The following is a 14024-nucleotide window of genomic DNA, read 5'->3' as shown; positions in this document are numbered from 1 at the left end:
TCCAGAATTTCTGGAGTTCCTAGCAGCCTTCTGAGTTCTTAGTGCTGTGACCCTCGTCTCATTCAGTGTCCTACCAATGAATGTTTTGTACTTAAATGGCCAGAGGCAGTTGTTTTGGTTGCAACCAGAACCCTGACAATGGTTTTGCACCACAGATTTGAGTCCCAAGGCAGGAAGTACCAATGCTCTGGTGCAGGGGCTGAGACCATGGGAGGAGGCTGCAGAGCAAAGGCCCGTGTGCTTTCTGTGGCCAATCCAGTGTTCTACCTCCTAAGACACAACAAAAAGAAGTTTGGTGTTGGCCCATTGCACTGGGAGCAAAGAAGGAGGTTAAAATGTTTTTCTAGGATGTTCTCTGTAAAACCTTCCTGATGCAAAACACCTCTTTGTAGAGATTTGGGATAGGCTATTTAACCCCTAGCATCCTGGATTCTTCCATGAACAAAGACTGTGTCCAGTGGTTCTGTTGCTGTGGGTACCTACTCCAGGCCTTACCCCCTGGATGGTAAAAAGCTGTCAGGTGTTAATAGAAGGATTAGCACATAATAAAATGCCCCCCACCCAAGTAATATTGGAAGAATTTAAAGAGGATGGTAATAATAAGAGCACCTTGGAAGAAAAAATCAAACAGGCATCTGCCATTGCATTCTATGCTGAAATTAGATCAAATTTTGTTTTTAACACAAACCTTTATGCTTGTTTAGGAATAAAAGACACTTAGTGCCAATAGGCACTAATCTAGTTTAGGAATTTTACCTGCTCACCAGAATGTCTAAAACATATTGTCCCACAAGTAAAGATTTTGCCCTATTGTTTCAAATCACCATTCATTCCCATGATACAAAACAGTGCAAAGTATAGGACGTGTTTGGTGGAGATAAAGAATCCTTGAATGAATTTAGATGGTGGTGATGATGATAATGATGATGATGTATTAAAGAGTCTAGCCGGGCGTGGTGGCTCACACCTGTAATCCCAGCACTTTGGGAGGCCAAAGCAGGCAGATCACCTGAGGTCAGGAGTTCCAGACCAGTCTGGCCAACATGGCAAAACCCCCTCTCTACTAAAAATACAAAAATTAGCCGGGTGTGGTGGCAGGTGCCTGTAATCCCAGCTACTTGAGAGGCTGAGGCAGGATAATTGCTTTTTTTTCTTTGAAACAGGGTCTTGCTCTGTTGCCCAGGCTGGAGTGCAGTGGTGCAAACACAGCTCACTGCAGTCTCAACCTCCTGGGCTCAAGCAATCCTCCCACCTCAGCCTCCCAAGTAGCTAGAATTATAGGTGCACACCACCACACCTGGCACATTGTTTTCATTTTTTGTATAGATGAGGTCTTGCCATGTTACCCTGGCTAAGGTTCTTATATAGTAAGTGGCTTAGATTGTAGATAATAGATTTAGAACCAAAATATAGATCTCTTGCCCCTCCAGTCAGTGCTTCTTGTACTGGAATGGACCTCTAGGCTTGGTGTATGCACTCTCAATAGTGTGTCTCGAAGGAGAGGAGAGGGCAGAGTGGGGGTAGTAGGGCGGGCTGGCCATTTTCTTGTGAGTTGAGAGGCTTAGACTCAGACTCTGTTGGCACTAAGTGTCTTCTGATTTTAAATAAGTCTCCTTGCCTCCCGCTGCCTCAGTTCCTTTCTGTAAATCAGAGGAGAAGGGAAATTGTAGGATATTCTCCTAATATGATCTCGTGTTCTAGGAAAGTTGTATGAAGGAGGAAGTGAAAGTAGATAATCTATTTTATTTCGTATGATTTTACCAACACATCTGTTGAAATTTTTTTTAAAACGTCATCATTCTGGTTCACATTTGCTTTTTTAAGATACATATTTGAGAATTCAGCCACTGGGCTTATTTATACTCATTCTAGGATAATCTCTGGGGTTTGAAATCACTAATAATCCCATAACACAAAACTGTGGCGAACATGTCCTCTGACCTACACGAATTATTTTCTATAAAAATGAAAGTCGTGGATAGCCCTAATTAAATCCCTGCTTAGCAGGTGCAAGTGCTTAGGACAGCTCTCTACGTGATCCATAGAAACAAATCAAGGTTTGCAGTTAGGGAACCACTAAAAGCAAGCCAATGACTGTTCCTGTGGCTTGTAAACACAAAAGAAAATATTAAAAAGTACACATGAGGTACAAAGAATACTGTTACAAGCAGGCCCAAGTCAGCCACTCAGCTTAGGCCTTAGAGCTGTGTCAGTATCGCTGAAGACCCTAAGGACAGGGCCTTCTCGACGCTATTCCTTCTCCTTCCTCCCAGAGCCACCATCGCCTAATGTGTTCATAGTTGACTTAATTTCCTTCCTCATTTTCCTATATAACCATGTATCCTTAAAGTATATGTTGCTAAATCTTGCATATATTTGAACTTTCTATTTAAGATAAGTGGCATTATATTGTAGATAACCCAGTCTTTGGTTCAAGTTTATGTTTGGGAAGTCATCCGTGGGTGTTGACATTTTCAGCTGAATGTCATTCATTTTCACTATCCTATAGAATTCCATTGCATGAATATCCCATGATGTATTTACTCATAGGAGGAATTTTTTCTTTTAATTACACAATTATATTAATATTATATATACATAACAATTATCATACCCTATTACCCAAAAGTTGTAAACATTCTGTGAATATAGGCTCCAATACGTAGAAGATTGAGCTGTGAACTCGTTAATTTTCTACATCGTTTCTTTGGAAACCAAAGATTTGAAAGCCAGAGTTACTGCTAATCTCCTCTTTCTGCTTCATTAGGCCTGCCTTTCACGGTAACCTGTTCCTCAAATAATATTTCTCCCAACTGTGACACCAACTAGATGTCAAAGCCTCAATGATATCCATTGATGTCAAAACATCAATTTATGTCAAATACAATTTAACCTAAAGCCAAGTTTCCTTTATTAGAATGATAATGTCATTTATCAAATGTCTTTTCTTTCACTTTCTCTGATTTTAGTTATTAAAACAACACCCTACTTCAATGTGCTCATTTGTAAAAGAGCAAAGCCATTACTAACTTGTGTTTGTTACAGAGAGTATCCTATGAAGATGGTCTCAAAGCACTTTGAGATGAACAGAATGTTCTATAAATGGGTATTGAAAATAATCAAGACATTCATGGATCCAAACAGGCCACAGAAATCCCATAGCAACAAATGAACAATAATTGCTGCACTGTGGGCTCTTTCCCCAGCTGCACTCATGCAATCAAAGCTCCGCTGCGTCTTCAGAGGAGCCCAGGTCGGGTCTGGCTGCCATCACCCATGAGGAAGACGTGCAGAGCCAGACAGGTGCCTGGAGGAAAGGTGGGTGTGTGCTGTCCTGCCCCATCCTCTCTGTTTCCCTCCCATGTGTTTGCAGCATGGAACCAGGGCCCTTGACAGAGACATTGTCATTCTGGACACCCCACACCCAAGCCAGTTCATCCAAGTCACCAGATAAAATTGTGCTCTGAAGAAACTGCCTGTTGCAGCAAACTCCTTACCTTACTGGACGCATAGCGACGGCCAGCGCAGGATGAGGCCATGGGAGGATCTTAGTGACACAGTCCACTCTGCAAACCAAGTTCAACAAGGCAGCAGGTATGGCCATGGCCCCTCACTGTGGACTCTGTACGAGCCAATACACTGTGTTCTATTCCCCAGTTATTTCTGAATACAGCCGCAGGGAGATGTGAGCCAGCCCTACTTCTCTAGGGCACACAGAGGCTAGAAAAGATCCACAGGACCTGTTCAACTTGCCAGTGATCCCAAACTCCTGACCCAGGCAGATCACTAAGAGAGGGAGAGACATATTCCCTTTTCTAGGAAAGTCCTCTGGCCTCACCCAGCTCCATGATGTGTCCATCTAGCTCGAGACACCCCAGTTATTGGGGGCATCGTCTCCAACGGTGGGGAGGACTGCGGTGGGAGCAGCTGTGGAGATGGCAGAATCTTTCCTGTGGGATTCTGGAATGTTGCGTCCCCTCTGGAAGAGACACAAGAAGTGAGGGCGAGACTGGAAAGGGTGTGGGAGGGAGAACCTTCCTTATTGCCTAGCGTCCCTCAGGGGCCAGTGACCAACCTTATTAGCCACCTCTGTGCATTCAAACACTTCCTCTCTCCTGAGGAGCCAGAGCCTGGATATCTCAACAAGGCATTAAGAAAGGCTTTAATAATTGATTTAATTAAAGTCTAAAAATTATAGAATCAGCTCCTATGCGTTGAGTGATTTCAGAGCTCTCTTTTTCTTTGCCGTCTTCGAAGGGTAATCTGGATGCTGGAGGGTTGCTCTCTGGCTTGACAAACTCCGTTTGTTTCCATAGTTACAAAACACTTGTGCTCTTCCCGACCCACAATCCATCAGGAGGGGTACGCTGGCTGCCTGGTAACCACGAGATCATTTCCTGAATTCGCAGGACCTCTTTAACACTATCCAAACATTAGAAAGGTGGGTGACCACACCTGTTTTGTGCACTCCCTGACAATCTCATTTTGATTTAAGTATTTTGTAGGAAGCAAAGTAAAGACTATTTGCACTATAAATTACAAATATTTATGTCTAATCCCCCAATAAATGGGAATTTCAAGGGAAAAAGCGGGAACTCGAAAGAGCGAGTGCAGTTGCTGCAGTGGCCCAAGGAGTTTGCTCTGGCCCAGGCTGACTCCATGAGTCCAGCTGCCTCCTTGGAGAAAGGAAGCTGTCGGGGGAGCCGAATGCCACGGTAGTCAAAGGCCAGGCAGCAAATCTGAGAGATCTGGACATAAATCTTTTTCTTTCTTCTTTTTCTTAGACGAAGTCTTGCTCTTGTCGCCCAGGCTGGAGTGCAGTGGCACGATCTTGGCTCACTGCAGCCTCTGCCTCTTGGGTTCAAGCTATTTTCCTGCCTCAGTCTCCTGAGCAGCTGGGATTACAGGCGTGTGTGCCACCATGCCCGGCTAATTTTTGTACTTTTGGTAGAGACGGGGTTTTGCCATGTTGGCCAGGCTGGTCTGGAATTCCTGACCTCAGATGATCCGCCCACCTGGGCCTCCCAAAGTGCTAGGATTACAGGCGTGAGCCTCAGTGCCCGGCCACATAAATCTTTTCCTTACTAGATGTGGATAATTTATTCTCTCTTAACTGTATTAATAGTTCCCTTATGTGTGAAAGAAGTAACTCATGTCTTTGTTGAGAGGATTAAATGAGATAAGTGAAAGATTTAATACAAGTATATATTTTGCACTCAGTAAGTGATCATTGGTATTTTGCCCTATTGTTTCAAAACACCATCCATTCCCATGATACAAAACAGTGCGAAGTATAGGACATGTTCCGTGGAGATAAAGAATCCTTGAATGAATTTAGATGGTGGTGATGATGATAACGATGATGATGTATTAAAGAGTCTAGCCGGGCGTGGTGGCTCACACCTGTAATCCCAGCACTTTGGGAGGCCGAGGTGGGTGGATCAGCTGAGGTCAGGAGTTCCAGACCAGCCTAGCCAACATGATGAAACCCCCTCTCTACTGAAAATACAAAAATTCGCTGGGCGTGTTGGCGGGCGCCTGTAATCCCAGCTACTTGGGAGGCTGAGTCAGGAGAATCGCTTGAATCTGGGAGGTGGAGGTTACAGTGAGCCAAGATTGCGCCACTGCACTCCAGCCTGGGCAGCAGAGTGATACTGTGTCTAAAATTAAATTAAATTAAATTAAATTAAATTAAAATTAAAAGTCTAGAGCCTTTCACATAAATGTAGTTGCATTTGCTCCACTTCATGCAAGAGGCTGTTTAGCATGTGATTACAAGTGGCCCTCAAGCCGGAGTGTATGAGTTCAAATCTTGTCATTATCTCACACTAGACGTGTAATCTTAGGTAACCTCCTCAAAGTTTATTATACTTGGCGTAAGTTTCCTTATCAGTAAAATGGAAATAATCATATAAATCTCACTGCACTGGTAAGGGGATTAAGCGCACTCAGATCTCTAAAGGGCTTAGACCAGTGGCTGCTATTTAAGGAACAGACCCCACCACACGGAATGAGTTGGACACCCTATGACTCCCACAAACCTCTCAGTCTGCTCTGTGAGCTCTTTCTCTCCTGTCACCTTGGACGAAATCTTCTGCTGGTCCTCATAGCTTTCGCAATCACTCCTGAATGGTACAAAGTCCTCTGGTCACTTCTTGAAGTAGTAATGACCTTATTTCAGAGATTAACGTGCCTAGTCCCACATGAGAAAGTACTAAACTTTATCGCATGTTTCTCTTGCCCCAGTTTATGCTGGCCTAAGGGTATATTTGAATTTGTAGCTTTTGCTAAGAAGGTTGATGGAGGGGCAAGAGTCATGGAATTGATTTTTTACCACTTCCTTTAAAAGTCCCTCATAGGCCCTGCACCTTGCGTGGAATGTGGTTGTAGCTGACACTCATTATCTTGAGGCCTGGGCTGAAACTGGGGGACAAAGAATCCCATTCCCCAACCCCCAGCTTCATTAAGACACCATTGAAAAATAAAAATTGTTTATATTTATGATGTACAGTATGATGCTGTGACAGATGTATGCACTGTGAAAGGGCTCAATGAAGCTAATTAACTCATATCACCATATATATATATATACATACACATACACACACACACATATATATCACCATACACACACACACACACACACACACAGATGAAAACATTGAAGATCCACTCTCTTAGCGATGCTCCAGTACACAATACATTACTATTATCTGTGGTCACTGTGCTGTGCGCCGTAGAGCGCCCAAACTGCCTAATGAAAGTTTGTGCCCTTTTACCAACATCTCCCACCCAGCCAGCTCTCACCATTCTACCCTCTGCTATGAGTTCCACTATTTTAATTTCTACACGTAAGTGAGATCCTGCAGTATTTGTCTTTCTGTGCCTGGCTTCTTTCACTTAGCATAATGGCTTCCAGGTTTTTCCATATTATCACAAATGATAGGATGTTCTTATTTTTTTTTTTTTTTTTTTTTTTTTTGAGACGGAGTCTTGCTCTGTCCCCCAGGCTGGAGTGCAGTGGCGCAATCTCGGCTCACTGCAAGCTCTGCCTCCCGAGTTCACGCCATTCTCCTGCCTCAGCCTCCTGAGTAGCTGGGACTACAGGCGCCCGCCAACACGCCCGGCTAATTTTTTGTATTTTTAGTAGAGACGGGGTTTCACTGTGTTAGCCAGGATGGTCTCGATCTCCTGACCTCGTGATCCGCCCGCCTCGGCCTCCCAAAGTGCTGGGATTACAGGCTTGAGCCACCGCGCCCGGCCTAGGATGTTCTTATTTTTTTAAGGCCGAATAGTGTTGCATTGTATATGTGTATATATAAGTCTATATATACACATACATACCATGTTTTCTTGTTTGTTTGTTTTTGAAACAGTGTCTCACTCTGTCACCCAGGCTGGAGTATAGTGGCTCAATCTCGGCTCATTGCAACCTCCTTCTCCCAGGCTCAAGCAATCCTCCCACCTCAGCCTCCCCAGTAGCTGGGACTGCAGGCATGCAGCACCACGCTTGGCTAATTTTTGAAAATATTTTGTCGAGACCAGCCCTCACCATATTTCCCAGGTTGGTCTCAAACTCCTGGACTCAAGCTATCTTCCTTGGCCTCCCAAAGTTCTGGGATTATAGACATTAGCCACCGAGTCTGGCAATACCACATTTTCTTTATCCTTTTATTCATAGATGAATTCTTAGGTGAATTCCAAGTCTTGGCTGTTGTGAAGATTGCCACAATGAACACGGGTGTGCAGACATCTCTTCGACATACTGATTTCATTTTCTTTACATATACACCCGGAACTGGGATTGCTGGGCCATAATGGTAGTCCTATTTAGTTTAGGTTTTTCTTTTTCCACCCAGGCTGGAGTGCAATGGCTTGACCATGGCTCACTGCAGCCACAACCTCCTGGGCTCAAGCAATCCTGCCTCAGCCTCTCAGGTAGCTAGGACTACAGGTGTGTGCCACCATACCCAGCTAATTTTTTTATTTTGTAAAGACAAGTTCTCACTATATTGCCCAAACTGGCCTCAGACTCCTGGGCTCAAGCGATCCTCTCACCTTGGCCTCCCAAAGTGCTGAGATTACAGACGTGAGCCACCACACCGGGCTATTTTTAGTTTTTTGAGGAAACTTCATCTGTCTTCTATAATGGCAACACTAACTTACCTTCCCCCCAACAGTGGACAGGGGTTCCATTTTCTCAATATTCTGACCAACAGTTATCTTTTTTTTTTTTTTTCCTAATAGCCATTCTGACAGGTGTGAGATGATACTTCATTGTGGTTTTCATGTGCGTTTCCCGACTGATTAGTGAGGCTGAACATTCTTTTCATATACCTGTTGGCCATTTGTATGTCTTCTTTTGAGAAATGTCTATTCAGGTCCCTAGCTCATATTAAAATCTGGTTATTTGTTTTCTGGGAGTGGAGTTGTTTGAGTTTATTTGTTTTATTATTTTTTTTTGAGATGGAGTCTTGCTCTGTTGCCCAGGCTGGAGTGCAGTGGCACAATCTTGGCTCACTGCAAGCTCTGCCTCCTGGGTTCACGCCATTCTCCTGCCTCAGCCACCCAAGTAGCTGGGACTACAGGCGCCCGCCACCACGCCCAGCTAAGTTTTTGTATTTTTAGTAGAGATGGAGTTTCATTGTGTTAGCCAGGATGGTCTCGATCTCCTGACTTCATGATCCACCTGCCTCGGCCTCCCAAAGTGCTGAGATTGCAGGCGTGAGCACCCACACCCGGCCTTGAGTTTCTTATATAGTTTGGATATTAACCTCTTTTTTTTTTTTTTTTTTTTTTTTTTGAGACGGAGTCTCGCTCTGTCGCCCAGGCTGGAGTGCAGTGGCGCAATCTCGGCTCACTGCAAGCTCCGCCTCCCGGGTTCACACCATTCTCCTGCCTCAGCCTCTCCGAGTAGCTGGGACTACAGGCGCCCGCCACCACACCCGGCTAATGTTTTTGTATTTTTAGTAGAGACGGGGTTTCACCGTGGTCTCGATCTCCTGACCTCGTGATCCACCCACCTCGGCCTCCCAAAGTGCTGGGATTACAAGCGTGAGCCACCGCGCCCGGCCTTAACCTCTTATTAGATGTATAATTTTCAAATATTTTCCCCTGTTTTGTAAGTTGTCTCTTCATTCTGCTGATTGTTTTCTTGTTGTGCAGAAGCATTTTGAGTTTGATGCACTCCCCTTTGTCTACTTTTGCTTTTGTTGTCTGTGCTTTTGAGGTCATAGCCAAAAAGAAAAATCCCATTTTTAATACTTACATGTGTAAAACAAATATGACATTATTACTCTCAAAATGACAAATCTTAAATGACAGATCCTCAGTTTCACTCACATATTGGGAGTTGAATCTAATGCAGCATGTACAAATGCTAGTTTTCAGTTACCATATACATCCATACCTATTCCAATACTGGGTTACAAGATTTAGCAAATAAAAATGTGAGAAATGTAGTTACATTTGAATACCAAATAAACACAAGTAATTTTTTATATGAATCAATCCTCTGCCATATATGGGGCATACTTATACTAAAAATGTATTCACTGTTTACCTGAAATTTAAATGTAACTGGATGTTTTATATTTTGTCTGGAAACTATTCCAATAATTCTTTTATTGGAGGTAGCTTGGGTTTTCAAGCAGAGATCAAGTAGAGTATTTTGGTTGCAAATAACAGATTACAAGTCTTATAATCGATGAGTGATTGGCTTATCCCACAGAATAAGACATTGAGAAGAGGGTGGTTCCCCTGTTGGTTAAACACGTTCCTGGTCATCCCTTCTACAGTGTTCTCAGTTTCCATCACGGGTCGGATGCAGCTCCAACATCACATCCTGTCACAGCACATCTTAATGGATGAGACCCGACCCTAGGCAGTCCTCTTTTAATTAAAGGACGAGGTGTTTGAGACCCGTGGGAAATGGACTGGCCTCCTCTCCTAGGGTTGGCTGCCACTTGTTGGGGATGTGGATAAGGCACTTAGGGTCTTCACCCCGTGACAGAGAGACTTTCAGTTGCCCCTGGAGGCTGTCCAGGGAGATGCTGAGTTGGTGCTCAATAGCTCTGGCGGGCGGTGGCTGGAGGCCCAGGCCTGGAGGACCTGCCCGGTGATGAGATGTGGGAACGGGCACCCACATAACAATCTGGCCACTTTTCTGCAGGGCTGCTGTGCTATGCCTGGGGCCCACTCCAGTCTCTAGTCACCTCAGATTTTCCAGAACCTGGGCATGTCACTAGGGAAGGCTGAGAAACAGCAAAGACGACAGCCTGTCCCTCCCTGTGGGAGCTTTGTCCCAGGGAGGAGCGGACTTGTTGCCGGGTGAAAGACATCTGTAGGCAGTGGCTGGAGACCCCAGTTGAGAAGCCCCACCCAGCGGGAAGGAACGGGATCAGGACCCGCTTCAAAAAGCAGAGTCTGGCCACGTTGTGGCAGAGCAGCTGTGCTGTGCTGGGGTCCACTTCAGCCCCCTGTCGCCTCAGATACTCCCAACTCCAAAGGCTGGAACGGCAAAGTCACCCCAAAAAGCAAGGAGCTGGCGGCCCACCTGTCCATCTGGGCGCGCCATCTGAGGGGGACTTCAGATCTCTGTCAGCTGGAGATCTCCGGCAGGGGTGGCTAGAGGCCCTGGTTGGGAGGTCTGGCCCAGTGAGCGAGAACAGCATCAGGCACCTGCTAAGCCGCAGTCTGGCCATGTTTGGGTAGAGCAGCTGTGCTGTGCTAAGGGATCTCTTCCGCCCCAGGTTGGCTCAGATTCTCCAGAGCCTGGAGGCTGGAAGGGCTAAATCACCTGAACAGCAAAGATGGTGGCCCACCCCTCAGCCCGGGAGCTCCTTCTTAGAGAGGTGCAGGGCAGTGCTGGTAGCTGGCTAGAATTCCAAGCCGGGGGGCCTTTATCTTGTGGAGTGCCGTGGAAGTGGGGTCTGCAGGCTGTTGCTGCTCAGCCCTCTGGATTCAGCCTCTTTCCTGGGGGTATGTATGGGAGTCTAATCTCCCTCTTTGCCAGAGCTGCAGCTACTTTTGCCAGAAAGCCCAAGGATCTAAGGCTCCAGGGTCTCCATGCATGCCTGAGCAGCTGCTCTGCCCAGACTCCAGGCAGCTCTGTGTCAGACTGAAGACCGAAGGCCCTGGTGAGTGGGTTCACAAGGAGATCTCCTGACCCAAAGGTTGCAAAGATCTGTGGGAGAAGCTTGGTTTCCCGGGCGGCTCATTCACTCACTGCTTCCCGGGGCGAGGGAGGATCCCCTGGCTCCATGTTGCTCCCAGGGGGGCCGTTGTCCTGTCTTGCTTCTCTTCATTCTCTGTGGGTCAAGTTGTTTCCTTGATTAATCCCAATGCAATGACCTGAATGTTTCAGCTGCAGGAGTTGTATTTACTCGCCCCTTCTGTTCCTCTCTGTGAGAGCCACGCACACTAGCTGCTTCTAGACAGTCATCTTGGCCCGTCTCCCCAGATATTGGTGTTAACGTTTTATTACTTCAAGTGAAATGTGGAAATCTCCCTCCTATTAGTTTGTTTTACCTTATTCACTTAAAAAATAATCAACATGATTTATGCAACACAGGAGGGGAAGGATAATCTTTGGGATGTGTACATTTCTACTCTTTCAATTGTCCCTTCTTACTTCCTGATGCACCAGGGTTTTTACTTTTATCATTTTCTGTTTGAAAAACTTCTGGCCGGGCGCGGTGGCTCATGCTTGTAATCCCAGCACTTTGGGAGGCTGAGGCGGGCGAATCACGAGGTCAGGAGATCGAGACCATGGTGAAACCCCGTCTCTACTAAAAATACAAAAAATTAGCCGGGCGTGGTGGCGGGCGCCTGTAGTCCCAGCTACTCGGAGAGGCTGAGGCAGGAGAATGGCGTGAACCCGGGAGGTGGAGCTTGCAGTGAGCCGAGATCGCGCCACTGCACTCCAGCCTGGGTGACACAGCGAGACTCCGTCTCAAAAAAAAAAAAAGAAAAAAGAAAAACTTCCTTTAGCCATTCTTAACCCTTTTCCCATTTAGAAAACCGAAAAAAGTGCAGTTCACTTCCAGGTCTCATTTAGTTTTACATAAACACGCTCTTGAAGTCTGAAGCAAATCTGACTGACTTTCTTTCTTTCTTTTTTTTTTTTTTTTTTTTTGAGACAGAATCTTGCTCTGTCACCAAGGCTGGAGTGCAGTGGCTCGATCTCGGCTCACTGCAACCTCTGCCTCTTGGGTTCAGGCCATTCTTCTGGCTCAGCTGTCCCAGTAGCTGGGATTACAGGTGCGCACCACCATGCCCAGCTAATTGTTGTATTTTTAATAGAGACGGGGTTTCACCATGTTGGCCAGGCTGGTCTCGAACTCCTGACCTCATGATCCGCCCACCTCGGCCTCCCAAAGTGCTGGGCCACCACATCCGGCCAAATCTGACTGACTTTCAATGTGAAAATAAAATATAAATGCGTTGTTGGAGTTGTTTCTAAACAGAACTAACTTCAGAATTGCCTGAATCATCAGATTCATGTATTTCGGAAAAATAGGATTCATCAAAAGAATCTTCTTTGGGAATGATGTTAACATCACGTGTAGGACTGCTACGTTTTCTAGGATTTGACATTTTCAGCAGCTGAAAATTACTGTATTTTGTAAATGGGAATACCACTAACTAAATCCAGAATGCCCTGAACAGAATGATGTCTTTTGTTTCCAAAGTCAATATACTACAGTGATGCAAAAATAATAATAAAAGCAAGATATTTCAGCCGGGCGCAGTGGCTCATGCCTGTAATCCCAGCAATTTGGGAGGCCAAGGCGGGCGGATCACGAGGACAGGAGATCGAGACCATCCTGGTTAACACGGTGAAACCCTGTCTCTACTAAAAATACAAAAAGTTAGCTGGGTGCGGTGGCAGAGCCTGTAGTCCCAGCTACTCGGGAGGCTAAGGGAGGAGAATGGCGTGAACCCAGGAGGCAGAGCTTGCAGTGAGCCGAGATCGCACCACTGCACTCCAGCCTGGGTGACAGAGCAAGACTATGCCTCAAAAAAAAAAAAAAAAAGATATCTCTTGGCAAAGTTATATCGGGGTAAGCGCTGCCGCTGCAAGCACTGCTGGCGAGTATTCTTGGGGCAAATGGGAAAAGGGTTAAAGGTAAATATCTGGTGACAAATTCTTTCAGTTTTCCTTCATCTGAGGATGTCTTTATTTCCCCTTCATTCCTGAAGGATAGTTTCACCAGATATAGAATTAGCAGCGGACAGTTTTTTTCTTTCATCACTGGAAAAATATTGTGCCACTTCTTTCTGGTCTCCATGGTTTCTGATGAGAAATCTGCTGTCATTCAAAATGGTGCTCACTTACTGTGAATGTGTTATTTCTTCCTGGAACTTTTCAAGATTTTTTTCCTTGTCTTTAGTTTTCAGACATATATGGTTCCCTGGCATGAATTTATTTGGATTTATTCCCTTTGGGGTTTTTTCAGCCTCTTGAATCTGTTGGTTTATGTCTTTCACCAAAATTTGGAAGTTTTCACCCATAATTTTCTTCAATATCCTTTTGTCTCCTCTCTTTCTTCTTTCCTTCTTGAAATCTAATAATACAAATGTTGCATCTTTTGTTATTCTCCCACTGGTGCCTGCAACTCTGTTCATCTTTTTCACACTATTTTCTGTTCTTTATTTTGGGCAAGTTGTTTTGCTCAATCCTCAAGTTTGCTCTATTTTATCTTCTGCTGTCTTAACTCTACTAGTGAGCAAAGCTTGTTACTATTTTTTAAGTTCTGTAATTTCCATTTTGTTCTTTTTTATAACTTTTATTTTCTAGATCAGATTTTCTAATTTTTTATTTGTTTTAAGAGCGCCTGTAATGCTTGTTGGAGCAGTTTTACGATGGCTGTTTGAAAATTCTTTCCAGGCAATTCAACCTCTGATTCAGCTCCACGTCAATGTCAGGTGACTGTAATTTCTTATTCAAGTCGTGGTTTTCCAGAATCTTGGTATGACAGGTGATCTTCCATTGTATCTTGGACATTTTAACTATTATGTTG

General features: G+C 44.9%; 1 long non-coding RNA gene across 1 annotated transcript in view; it reads left to right on the top strand.

Annotated features, from left to right (window-relative positions):
- The first annotated feature begins 4320 nt into the window (after nt 1-4320).
- Nucleotides 4321-14024, top strand: part of LOC134735168 (uncharacterized) — a 28876-nt gene continuing 19172 nt past the window's right edge. The window contains exon 1 of the long non-coding RNA XR_010117989.1: nt 4321-4441. This is a non-coding gene — a long non-coding RNA (uncharacterized lncRNA). The remainder of the gene's footprint in view (nt 4442-14024) is intronic.

Source organism: Symphalangus syndactylus, chromosome 1 (assembly GCF_028878055.3).
Source record: "Symphalangus syndactylus isolate Jambi chromosome 1, NHGRI_mSymSyn1-v2.1_pri, whole genome shotgun sequence".
NCBI classification, from domain to species: Eukaryota; Metazoa; Chordata; class Mammalia; order Primates; family Hylobatidae; genus Symphalangus; species Symphalangus syndactylus.
This window is presented reverse-complemented; position numbering and strand designations above follow the sequence as displayed.